Consider the following 13,935-nt stretch of genomic DNA (forward strand, 5'->3'; position numbering starts at 1 on the left):
TTTTATCTCGCCAATCCCAGCCAAACTGAGCCTTCCACTCTTTTAAATACTACCTCTCCCATGATGCATCTCCGTGGACAACCGAGTTAATGGGCTTAGTCTCCACGCACCAGCGTGATTCACCAGCTAATTTCTTGCTATACCCCGCCCACCCTGTTGATCAAATTAACTGCGCAAAAAAACGATCTCTCTAACCACGTTATATGAATGCGTTCAATTCACATTTCACTTATCATACAATGTAAAAAACAGTAAAACCATGTCATAAATGATAGATCGTGATGCTCATGTCCTTGCTCAATAAGCAAAATACGCCCAAGCAGGTTCCATTAACTTTTTCAAGAGATGTGCTTTTCATATGAGTTTTCAGTCCATCAGAAGATAGTTGATCAGTTCATTTCGCTTTTTCATTTCTTTTGTGGGTGCTACGCGCGGGTCGGGCAGTAAATATTGTAATACTTATTGTGGAAATTGCCGTGCACTCCTCATTTCACTTTTTAAACCATTGTACTAAATCTTCTTCCTTTTGAAACGTTTTTGCGTGCTCCCTGGATGACGTGGTCCACCCATTACCACGTGGAAGTTAACGATAACAAAGATGAATGGGGCGCCTCTGCACCCCATATCCAGACGCACTGCTGTGATGATAATTTTTGCACTTGTTAATGAATGTTCTATTGTTTTCTCCAAAGAATCCAAAATACTCCATAGTTTAGGATGATGTTAATTCCTTTATTTTCCAATGAGCTGTCCACACATGATTAGCCAATGTTTTTCCATAATACTTTTCCTGCCACGGATATGCCACAACCGGCCTTTTTCCGGGCACGTATATAAAACATTAAACATCCTTAATATTCAATGATGATGTAACCCAATGCATTTCAAACTTTTTTTAAGTTCTTCCTCAGGGGTCCACTGAAAAATTAAATAAAAACGTTGCTGTAAACATATTGCTTAAATAGCTACAGTTAAATACAATTTATTTAATTTTTCAGTGGACCCCTGAGGAAGAACTTAAAAAAAGTTTGAAATGCATTGGGTTACATCATCATTGAATATTAAGGATGTTTAATGTTTTATATACGTGCCCGGAAAAAGGCCGGTTGTGGCATATCCGTGGCAGGAAAAGTATCATGGAAAAACATTGGCTAATCATGTGTGGACAGCTCATTGGAAAATAAAGGAATTAACATCATCCTAAACTATGGAGTATTTTGGATTCTTTGGAGTAAACAATAGAACATTCATTAACAAGTGCAAAAATTATCATCACAGCAGTGCGCCTACATATAAACGTGCCATAATAGAAGAGGAATGAAAAACCTATCAACTATTAGTTGCATCATTTAAAGTGTTTTTGGTACCAATAGGGTACTTATTTCTGTGTTGCAATTGTTTATTAAACAAGAAATAAGAATGTACAACATGGATGATCATCATTCAGCACTCAGATGTTTTATCTTTGTATAATAGGAAAAAACAGGATGAGTTGGTACTTAACAGCAGGGGGGAGGCGGTGGGGAGGGATCCATACAGAGTGAGGTAAGGGACAGGGCCTCAAGGCGGCAGGGGAGGCGTGCACAATACTCCTATGTGGTGCTGGGAATTGGGGTTGAAGGATAATAGTCCATGAAGGGGGGAGAACCCAGACGGCCTGTGTCGCCGACATTGGAATGGTGTTCAGGAGACGCATCCATTGGGGATGACGGCGACCCGGGTTTTCATTTTGGATCTCGGGGAGAAGAGGGTCTTGGGTGGGGGAGAAGGGGAGACCCGTAATTAGGTAGGGCGCACTAGACCAGGTGATGCAGGCAGCCTGTGTGGCAGGTGTCAGAAGTGTGACACAGAGCTTAGATAGGGTGACCAGAATTTTAAAGCCAAAAACCGGGACATCTGTCAAAAATAGAAGAAGGACTACAATTTTACTTAAAGTGATGAGGGCGCTCCTCAGCATAGAATTACAGAACAGGCAGTACGAACATACATAAAATGCAATTTTTAAGCCCAGTAGCCCTTGCCTGTTAATTAAATTGCTTTCTTGAAACAACTGCTAACTATCCCTGCTTTGTAAAACATAAAAAACACCTCCGACCGTTTTCAGTCGACCCTCTCTAAAAACGGGGACATGAGCTAAATTTCTTGAAATTTCCTGGGACAGCTGGTTAAAAACAGGGACCGTCCTGGCAAAACAGGGATGCCTGGTCACCCTACACAGAGCAGGGAGGGGGAAAGGGCTGCCTTCCTGGCCTGTTGGCAGTGGCTTATCCATAAAGTGCTGGGTGGGTGAATGGGGATGCAATGAAAGAGATAAAGAAGAAGAGGAAACAGATGGGCAACGGTTTGATGGGGTTGGTATCCTCATCTGCTAGTTCCAATGGCAGGGGTGGGCCTCGTCCACTACTAGAACTGCCCGTCTGGGGGAGATGGGGAGAGGGGTTGTAGAGAGGGAGGTTTGGTGGAGGAGAGAGGCAAGAGGGCAGGAGGAGAAAAGGGACAGGGTTGCAAAGGTGGAATGAAGGTATGGGGAGGGAGCTGAAATGAGGGGTCCAAGAGTGGTTTGGAGGAGGGAGGATCGGGGCCAGTGGGAGAAGGGAGGGGAGGAGAGAGAGGGAGGGGTTGAGGGGAGGGGGCAGGGAGGGGCAGGGCATGGCGAGACAGGGTGTGGTGGTGGGGTGGGATGAGGAGGAAGGGACAGGGATCTATGTTATGATGTTATGCTAGTGACAGTAAGGATAGGGGAGGTAGGGGAAATGGAGTGTGATAAGCTAAGTAAATATTCTGTGTTGTGATAGTGACAGCCAGGAGTGCGGTTCAGTGGGGCCCTGTGTAGATCATTTGTGTAGGAAGTCTGGGGCCTGTGGGGCAGAGTGCCCGCCAACATTTCCGTTCTGTAGGAAGGGTGCCCATGCCTGAAGGAACAGTGTGGTCTGGTCCTGTAGGTTGTAAATGACTCTTTCGTATGAAGCAGTTTGGAATATGGCAACAAGCCATGCCTCCAGTGATGGGGGCGCTGGCGATCTCCATTAGCGGGAGATACACATCTTGGCCGTGGCCAGTGCTGTATGAAAGAGATGGCGCTGCTGATGAGATAGCTCTGGTGAGTTCTGTGTATAGTGCAGGAGATGGTGGAGGAAGTGAGTGGTAGTTGTAGAGGCATAGAGGCGCTCAGGACTGATCCAATGTACGACCAAAAGGGTTGAATTGAGGGGTATTTGCAGACAACATGCATCCTACCGCAGTGGATGTTCACGCCTCCCCAGCAGTGAGCGTGCAGGAGGAGGCCGGCTCTATTTAGTTTCATTGGTGTCCAATGCCAGTCATGTAGATTTTAAAAAGACAAAACTTCAGAAGGGCATCCCTTGTACCCTTGTCCAGAGCCTCTAGAGTGTCCGCACACTTATCGACGTCATATGTGCATAATAATCGGGTATCACAGCTGAAAAATCAATTCAACTTCCTTGAACAAATTATAGACATCAATATGTGTGCAATCAAAATGTGTAAACATCCTTTATACTTGTTGTTTATTATAATGGGTAATTTCCCACACTTTCAAGATACTTTTCATGAAAACAAGAACTGAGAAAAGTTCATATATTAACGTTCATGGGAACATGATAAACATTTAAAATATGACATTACAAATTTTCTTCATATTTGACATAGAAATCATAGCTTCTCTCGAGAAGTTCTTATGCGTGCACAATGCATTTCCGGATGAAGATCCCTTCTTCAGGGGCCACTGTAAAGGATAATCAGCAAATATTCTTTCTTAAATGTCCTCCGATATACAGAAAGGGAATGCTTATGCAAATGCCCTGAAGAACGGATCTTCATCCCGAAATGCATTGGGCACGCATAAGAACTTCTCGAGAGAAGCATTGATTTCTATGTCAAATATGAAGAAAATTTATAATGTCATATTTAAATGTTTATCATGTTGCCATGAACATCAATATATGAACTTTTTTCAATTCCTGTTTTCATGAAAGAGTATCTTGAAAGTGTGGAAAATTACCCATTATAATAAACACCAAGTGTAAAGGATCTTTACAGATTTTGATTGCACACGTATCAGTGGCCCACATGCATCAATATGGGCTTTTGCGATTTCTAATTTGCGAAAAATAGCGATTCGCAAATTAGAAATCGCAAAAGCCTATGCATGAATATTATTGCATTTTTTATGCAATTCGGTAAAAATCGCTATTTTTACCGAATCGCATAAAAAATTCGATTTTCAAATTGCGAATTCGCAATTCCCATTCATTCCTATGGGCTGAAATGCCCATAGGAATGAATGGGAATTGCGAATTCGCAATTTGAAATCGCTATTCAACAAAGCATTTCAAGGGTGGAGAGGGGGGTCCAAATGACCCCCCCCTGCACCCATGAAATGCACTTTTACCTATAAGTTACATACACACATGTCCTAAGGACATGTGTGTCTGTAACTTAACAGTTTAAAAAATGCATTTTTGTGAATTTTTAAACAGTTTCGCAAATTACCACGAGGTTCAACCTCGTGGTAATTTGCACTTGCAATTTTTAAAATCGCAATTTTTTTAAGAATGATGCATTGCATTTAAGGAATCGCAAAATTGCGATTCCTTAAATGCAATCGCATTTTAGAAAATCGCAAAATTAGCGATTTTCAACAGAAACAAATGATGCATCTCAAAAGGCATTTTTGGAATCGCAAACGGCCGATTTTAAGGAATCGCACCGTTTGCGAGTCCAAAAATGCTTGATGCATGTGGGCCAGTGTCTATAATTTGTTCAAGGAAGTTGAATTAATTTTTCACCTGTGAGGTCAGGTTTCAAGTGACAGTGTACACTTGCCATAGAAACTATTTAGTTATGAGGGAGGCAGCCTCATTCCTGACCAGCATGCTAAGCAAATGTAAATGCAGCAATAATTGGACAAACAAGCCATTGTTTATTCACATAATAATTGATCCAATACCAGGTGTGCACAACACATTTCAATGAATAAACAGGTGTGTCATTTGGAATGCAGAGTTCGCAATAGGGGCTGTGAGAAAAGGTGGGATGAAAGTATGCCATACATTCCTGACATCACCCCTTTATGCCACCCCCATGTGTTCAGATAAGATACTACATGTGAGCACTGTAGGGACCATGGACGATGCCCCAGGGAGCTCCTTAGGCAATGTTGTAGTTGTAAATAGCGCAACATTTGTTTTGTATGAAGGCCAAATTCCTCTCTCAGTTGGGCAAATGATTTGAGGTCTCCATTTAGTAGTTGGTCTAGGGTATGGATTCATGCAGGGTCTGTCCGTCAATGTGTATACTGGCATTGCTTCACAAGGGGGCTATTTCGTGCAATCCTGGATCTGTCCTGAGAGGTTAATTACACGTTGCCAGTCCTTATGCATGGCGTGCAGTACTGGATGGGTAGGATCATAGCTGCAGGTGCTGGCCCCATAGAGGATTGAAAGGCCTGTGTCGGTGGCTTGTATGGCCTGCTCAAGGTGAAAAGTTGCGGTGGGTCTGGAATGCTAGATAACATGTCTGCTAGTTGGTAGAGCTGAGGAGCAAGGGCGTAGTGTTCCACCGATGGGAGGCCAGCCCTCCGCAGGAGCGGCTTGCCATTAGCGTGGCCGTGGCTAGTCTGGGTTTTGAAGATCCCCACACAAAGGACCAGATTTGTGAGTCAATGAGACGCAGAGTAGACCAAGGTACTTGAACGGGGAGCCTCCTGAGGATGTACATGAAGCATGGTAGTGTTACCATCCGGACATCCTGCACACTGCCGCACATGAAGAGCCACAGAGTGGACCACTTTTCGAAGTCACGTTTCATCTGGGTGAGTAGTGGTTTCATGTTGTCTGGGAGCATACCCTCCATGCCCCTGTTCACCAGGATCCCCAAGTACTTAAGGTGGGAAGTCCGCCAGCTGAAAGGGTAGCCATATAGAGCCCCTTTGGTGGTGCTGGCCGAGATTGGAAGGACTTCACTCTTGTCCCAGTTTGATTTATAGCCAGAGAGTGTCAAGAAGTAATCAATGATGTCTAGCATTGCCAGGAGGGATCTTTGTAGATCAGTCAAGGTAAGTAGGACATCATCTGCATATAGATATATCTTGGAATGACCTATTGGGAGTGGAATGCCTACTATGCTGGCAGAGTTACAGATAGCAGAGACTAGAGGTTCCATGGCCAGGAGGTAAAGAAGTGGTGATAGGGGGCATCCCTGCTGCGAACCCCTTCAGGTCAGAAACGGGTCAAACAGAAAGCCCCAGCAGTTAACCTGGCCATGGGGCAGGCATATAGCAGCCGTACCTTAGCTATGAATTGGTCCCCAGGCCGAAGAGCCCCATTGCAGAGAAGAGGTAATACCATTTGATGTGGTCAAATGCTTTTTCTGCATTGTGGGAGAGTGTTAGTGCGTCCGTCTGTAAGTCTTTGGCAGTCCACAAGGCATTGGCTTTCTAGAGGATTGACCTGGTATGAATCCAACCTGCGTATGGTGTATGAGAGAGATGAGAACCTTACTCAGATGAGTTGCTAAAACACTGGCCAGGATCTTAATATTGCAATTTAGTAGGGAGATGGGCCTGTAGCTGCCACATAGCGGAGGGTCTCTCCCGGGTTTGGACAGTACAGCATTCACCAACTTATTAGACAGGAGTCCTAGGGAGGATGTCTGTACCGCCTCCTGGAAGGTAGCATGTAAGGTATCAACCATCCCCTCACCAGACCACCTATAAAATTCTGCAAGGAATCATCTTCCCTGGGACTTTTTGATAGGGTAGCTTAGATATGGTGAATGCTATCTCTTCTTTGCTGATCTCCCTGTCTAAGAGCTCTCTACCTTTGTCTGTAAGACGGAGGAGGTGCACTCCTTTCAGGAAGGCGGTCACACGATCTTTGTCTGCCGGTGCCCCCGTTGGGTAAAGGCTCTTAAAAAATGAGGCAAACATGTTCATGATTTCCTAGGAGCGGGTGAGGATCTTACCTCCCACTGTTGTTATAGCGGGGATTGCCATTGTAGCCTCCTACTGGCGGAGCTGGGCTGCGAGCAGCCGGCCGGCCTTTTCCACTTGTTCATAGTGTCACCCCTTCATTCGTTGTAGAGAGTATTCGGCTTTGGAGGTAAAGAGGCTATTGAGAGCCATCTGGGCCCGTTCTAGGGACATCTGGTGTAGTAAAGTGGGGTGAGCGGAGCAGAGGCAGTGTAAGATGGGATGTCCTTCTCTAGTTCCTTCTTTCGGGTGGCCACCTGTCTGTTGGCCACTGTGGCGTCTCTCATGAGTTGCCCTCTGATAGTGGCCTTCGCTGCAACCCAGAGTACTCTACGGGAAGTCACTGAGTTATTGTTATCTGAAAGGTATGTGGAGAGGTGAGCTTTTAATTGGGATTTACCCTGTGGAGTGCGGTGTCGCTGTACAGTCATTCACCATGGTTTGAGTCCTAGGGAGGCCAGTCCCACTTCTAGGGACAGCGTAGTTGGAGAATGGTCGGAGAGAGCTGCCTCATAAATTTGAGATTCCCGGACGAGTGGGACATCTGTCAGAGATATGAGGAAGTAATCCAGCCTGGAGAGCATGCCATGGACCAGTGAGGTGAAAGTGTATTCTATGTCTGTCGGATGGCTGAGGCGCGAGTGGTCTACCAGTCCGTTATCCAATATCACATCATCCAACATGGCCCCGTCTGCAGCGTTGCCCCTGTCCAAAGGTCCCGTTCAGTCCAGGACTGGGTCTCATGCGAGGTTCTAGTCCCCACCAATAATGTACTGTGAGGCACCTATCTCCACTAGTAAGTGATTTAGGTGAAGGAAAAAGGACCATTTTGCACCAGTTGGGGCATAAACAGCCTCCACGCATAAGGAGTTATCCCCCAGGTATAGTTTGGTGAATGCACATCTGCCATCAGGGTCAGACCATGTCTTCATTACAGTGGCAGGCAAATATTTACAAAGATGGATCGCAACTCTGCATTTGCGGAAAGGACCTCCCCTGTGTCCGTGCTTGCACTGCTGTGGATCACTTTCCTTACCCAATCCCATCATAGTTTGTCAGACTCCAGGGCATCTAGGTGAGTTTCCTGTAACAACACCACGTCAGCTCTTTTGGACTGGATATAAGAGAGTAATATTTTTTCTTTTGATGTAATTTGTGAGGCAAATAACATTCCATGCGAGGAGGTGTAGCGTGTGAGGAGTGCACATAGTAGAGACAGGTACATTTAGCTGAGTCTCAACTCCTGTGCAGTTCTACCAGGGGCAGTTTTAAGGTGAGCAGGTATAATAAGGGATGGTTCAAGAAACTATACTATGGTGTGGTACGATGGGTGGGGGAGTGGCGTCGGTGGGTGCAGACAGTTGTATTATGATAATAATAATAAGGGGAGGTGCTGTTGAGGAGGCAGGCAGGTGGAGGAAAGTGCAAACACTGGGAGTTGGGGGAAGAAGGAAGATACAGAGGAGGGTGGCTGTGGGATAGACTGGTAGGGAGAGAAAGGAAAAGGGTGGGGAAGGGAAGTCAAGTCAAGTCAAGTCAAAGAATTTATATAGCGCTCTACATACCCAGAGGGTCTCAAGGCGCTTGAGGAGGGGAGAGGAATTACTTGTCAAATATCCACGTTTTAAGTTGCTTTCTGAATGCTAGGTGATTCTGGGTAAGGCGAAGGTGAGTGGGGAGGGAGTTCCAGGTTTTAGCTGCCAGGTAGGAGAAGGATCTGCCTCCCATGGTGGTTTTGTTGATGCGAGGTACAGTGGCAAGGGCTTGGTTGGATGATCGTAGCTGGCGGGAGGGGGAGTAGAAGGACAGTCGTGTGTTGAGACATTCTGGTCCGATTTCGTAGAGTGCTTTGTGTGCGTGGGTAAGTAGCCGGAAGGTGATCCTCTTATTGACGGGAAGCCAGTGGGGGTTTTTCAGGTGACCAGAGATATGTTCTTTACGAGGGATGTCTAATATGAGCCTGGCTGAGGCGTTTTGAATTTGTTGGAGTTTTTTCTGGAGTTTAGCGGTAGTACCGGCGTAGAGGGTGTTTCCGTAGTCCAGTCGGCTCGTGACCAGGGCGTGGGTGACCGTTTTCCTAGTTTCGGTGGGGATCCAACGAAATGTTTTTTTGAGCATGCGAAGAATGTTGAAGCAGGATGAAGAGACGGCGTTGACTTGTTTGTACATTGAAAGTGAGGAATCCAGGATGACGCCCAGGTTCCGTGCATGGTCTGTCGGGATGGGTGCTTTTCCAAGGGCTTCTGGCCACCAAGAATCGTCCCATGCGGAGGGGGAGGTACCTAAGATAAGGACTTCTGTTTTATCAGAGTTCAGTTTCAGACGGCTATGTTTCATCCATTCGGCAACTTCTTTCATTCCTTCGTGTAGATTAGTTTTGGCGGTGCGAGGGTCATTGGTGAGTGATAGGATCAGTTGAGTGTCGTCCGCGTAGGAGATGATGTTGAGGTTGTGTTGGCGTGCGATGGTCGCGAGGGGGCTCATGTATACGTTGAAAAGGGTGGGGCTGAGTGAAGATCCTTGTGGAACGCCGCAGATGACTTCAGTGGCCTCTGACTTGAATGGTGGAAGGCGGACTCTCTGGGTTCTTCCGGTGAGGAACGAGGTGATCCATTCCAGTGCTTTTCCTTGGATTCCAATGTTTCTGAGGCGCTGAAGAAGGGTGTTATGGCAGACTGTGTCGAAGGCTGCGGAGAGTTCGAGGAGGATGAGGGCGACTGTGTCTCCATTGTCCAGTAGGGTTCGAATGTCGTCTGTTGCTGCGATGAGGGCGGTTTCAGTGCTGTGTTTGGCTCGGAAGCCGGACTGTGAGGAGTCGAGAGAGTTGTTGGCTTCGAGGAAGGCGGCGAGCTGGTTGTTGACAGCTTTCTCAATGACTTTGGCCGGGAATGGAAGGAGCGAAATGGGACGGTAGTTTTTGAGTTCGGTCGGGTCTGCTGTGGGTTTTTTCAGAAGTGCGCTGAGTTCTGCGTGTTTCCAGCTTTCCGGGAAGGTGGCGGAGTTGAGGGAGCAGTTGATGATGTCTCTGAGGTGCGGTGCTATGATGGAGTCTGCTTTGTTGAAGATGTGGTGAGGGCATGGGTCAGTTGGGGATCCTGAGTGGATGGAGTTCATCAGGCGGATAGTGTCCTCAGTGGAGATTGGGTTCCAGTCACTAAGGATGTTCGAGGGAGGTGAAGGTCCAGCAGATGGTTGGGTGGGTTGGTCTCCGGGTTGGTTGTCGAAGCTGTTGTGGATGTCTGCGATTTTGTTGTGGAAGAATGAGGCTAGGGAGTTGCAGAGGGCTTGAGAGGGGGTGATGTCGTTGGAGTTGGCCGAGGGGTTGGTGAATTCCTTGACGATGTTGAAAAGTTCCTTGCTGTTGTGGGCGTTGCTATCTAGTCGGTCCTTGAAGGCGGTTTTCTTGGCTTTTCGGATCAGTTGGTGGTGTGTGCGAGTGGCGTTTTTGTAGGCTTCCTTGGTGCTGGTGGTTGGGTCTTTTTTCCAGGCCTTTTCCAGGGAGTGGCAGAGTTTCTTGGATTTCTTAAGATCATCGTTGAACCAGGAGGCTTTCTTGCTGCCAAGTTTGATTTGTCGTTTTTTCAATGGTGCTAGGATGTCGGCGCTGTTGGATAACCATAGGGTGAGGTTGGTGGCGGCTTGGTCGGGGTTTGAGGAGTGGGTTGGGGGGTTTAGAAGAAGCGATGAGGAGATCTGGTCGATGTTGATTTTGTTCCAGTTTCTTTGCAAAGTTGGTTGGGGGTGGTTGAAGAAGGTGGGGATGCACATGACCCCGGGCGTGCTGAATAGGGGCGTGCAGGGATAGTAACAGATATCAGGGGGAGCAGGTACTAGGAGCCAGAAAGCCGGTTCCAGGAGGCGAGTGAGAATGTATATGAGTTAGAGTAGAGGTATGGAGGGGAAGTAGGGAGGGAATACAAGAGAATTGACCAGGAGTAGCTGCAACTAATAGTGCAGCACCTGGAATTCAGATTTTTCCGCCACAGGTCTAAGTTTGTGGAGGCCGCACATCAAGTAGGCCCCCTCAGGTCAGCAGGGTACTGATAGAGATAAGAGTATAAGCTGGCTAAGGGTGGGCAGGGTGGACAGGGGGTTCCTAAGAACTGTATGGTGTCCATAGGTGGAGAGGCGCAGATCCAATAAGTCCTGCCCGTTTTTGCTGGGGAATGGTTGAGCGTGTTCCTGTCATTGCAATAGGACGGGTGGGTGTGTACCCAACACTCTGCTAGTGCGAGCTGCCTAACTAATGAGCAAAGGAAAAGGGGTCCAGGCAACCACCAGAGGAGAGAGAGGGGGAGATATGGGGGCTGGGAAATACAAAATAGACGAAGAGAAATGGTTGGGGGAGGAGCGAGCAGAGTAAAGGGTGCGGTAGGTGAGAGATTGGCCTATGGGTACCGTATGTACAGACTCTGGGCCTAGCCTGGTGGGGATACAGGTGGTGGTGCCTCAGAGAGGAGGTGTGGGAGTGAAAGTGGGGGGAGTAGAGGCTCAGAGCTAAGAAGAGGCGCAGGTCCTCCCGGTTGTAGAAGTCCTTAAAGATGCCATCTTTGGTGATCCGGAATCATGCAGGCTCAAAGAAGCCATACTTAATGATCCTTTGGCGCAGGCTGGGTCAGAAGGTGAGGAAGGCTGGGTGGAAGTATTATAGCGGCGGCAGTCCCATTTGTAGCCATGGTGTGCTGCTGTTTTAGAGCTTCCATGAAGAGGAGGTGCTGTGCAGGTTTGCCTGCAGGCTTGTCAGCTGGCATTCACCCTGGGAGGTTGAGGAGCGTCTCGCTCTGCTGCGATGTCAGTCCTGTCCCCACAAGAGAGGGGTATCCACCATGGCAGTAGGTAACCAGGTCCTTTCAAGCCTAGTGTGGAAGTCAGCAGCGCTGGGATACTCTTTGTAGCTATAGGGCGTGTGGAAGAAGAAGAGGGTGCCTCCCAGCGTTCTGCAGGAGTAGGCCATCAGGGGGCCAGGATAGTTGCGTGGGCCCGACCCCCAGGTTAGTAGGAGCAAAGTCTATGTCAGGACTCTGATGGTTCATGCTGAGGAGGCCTCTGTTCCTGTCATGTCCCTCCCCAGTATAGCTGTGATGGGCCCAAGCATCTGTTGCCTGCTGTACTTGTGGTTACTGGAAGACAAGTGTCAGGGAGGCTAGGGGAGGTAAGCAGAGTTCTTGGTCACCCCACGTGTTCCCAGGACAGCTGTGCTGCCCTCCTTTCTGACAGGCCTTAGGTTGGAGGGTCTTAAAGATTTGGATGTCCTGGAAGGTGGGGGGTGGGGTACTCTCATAGTGGGCAGGAGAATAGGAGGGCCATGAGATAGACCTGCTAAAATATGGTAGGGCACTCTGCTCCCCAATGGCAGGTGTGCATGGATCTCGTCCACGCTGTTCATGGGGGCCAGAACTGGTGGGCGCTAGTCAACGCTGGGCCTTCCGTTGTCTCCCAAGACAAGGTCGCCTGTGGGCTAGCTCTTCAAAGGGGACAGCGAGAGGAGAGGTGTGGGCGGGCACTCGGTGGTCCCTCACCTTAATGTGAGTGCTCCTTCGCCTGTTCAGGTGAATCAAGGGTGGGGAGTGCCACAGCGCTGTGGCCGGCTTAGTTTTGGGCCTATGTTCTGCCCTTTAAGCGTGGACTTTCAACAGGCTCCCTCCTATCAGCTGTGCAGTTATGAGACACAGGGAGTGTGGGGCTCTCCCCCATCTGCACCTGCCTGTGCTGTGACCAAGATGCAGGTCTGCGTGCTGTCCACGAAGCCTCACCACCAGCCGTGGGGTGGGTCTAGCTGATGTCATAGCTGCGGCTGGTGCTCCGCTGGTGCTCCACCATTGTAGATTATGGTGCCATGCCTGCATTGTTGGTTGCAGTGAAGGGAAGCTGCTGGAAGGGGGCCGGAGCTTGGGGTGGGGCCACTACACAAGAGACGAGGCATTGCACATGCCTCGAGGCCCCACAGCTGACCTGGCCGTAGAAGTTTTGGAGTGGTGTGACGGCTACAGCAGATGCCGTAGCTCATTAGCCAAGCATTAGAAGTTGGGCATAAGGAAGAGAAGAAGGGGTGCACGTCCTCTGCCACACCAGGGAAGCCGCTGCCTCCGTCCAGGGCCCAGCTCTTAGCAGAGCTCAAAAAGCAATCAGCCATCTTCGCTCGTGGCAAGACCATGCCCCCTAATAAGTGCTTTTTTCAACCAATTAAATAGTTATTTCTGCTGATTTTGTTTGTTGCTAATTCTGTCGGGTGCCCTAGGTTAATCTATCGAGTGACCTGATATCTTTATTGTGCAATTTACGCGGATGACGCCGTCATTCTGGCCCGAACCCCACGTGAACTTCAGTACTCTCTAAATAGATACACCACCTTTATGAACTCCCTGGACCTAAAGGTTAACGTAAAAAAAACTTTTGTCATGACCACGGGGAGGGGGAAGAAAGGAAAAAAAAACATCTTCCTCGATAGTCAACCTTTGGAGATCGCCACACAATATCCATACCTTGGGATTGCGATTGACGATAACCTAACATGGAAACCAGCAGTTGAGGCGAGATGTCACAATTTTAAGCGCGCAATAGCAGCCCTGCAGACCTTTTCTCGGAAACTGGGAAGGAGGCGCCCAGTAGAACTCCTAAGAATCTACAATGCCAAGTGCCAGGCGATAGCTCTTTATGGAGCAGGGATCTGGGGTCACACAGACGTTGGAGCCCTCCAAATAATCGAAAATCGATTTATAAGATTTCTTCTTGCCACCCCAAAAGGCTCATCAAATTACGCCTCCCACATGGAATTGGGAATTCCTTACTTGCAGGATCTCCTTAAAATTCAGCCACTACTCTTGTGGAGGCGTATTTGGACGTCGGAAGCTAACACACTATCACAGTCGATAGTGGCCGACACAATGTCACTCGACTACGCCTACAGAATTAAGTGGCTTAGCTACGTCAGAAACTTTTTCACC

Source organism: Lissotriton vulgaris, chromosome 4_1, assembly GCF_964263255.1.
Source record: "Lissotriton vulgaris chromosome 4_1, aLisVul1.2, whole genome shotgun sequence".
NCBI classification, from domain to species: domain Eukaryota; kingdom Metazoa; phylum Chordata; class Amphibia; order Caudata; family Salamandridae; genus Lissotriton; species Lissotriton vulgaris.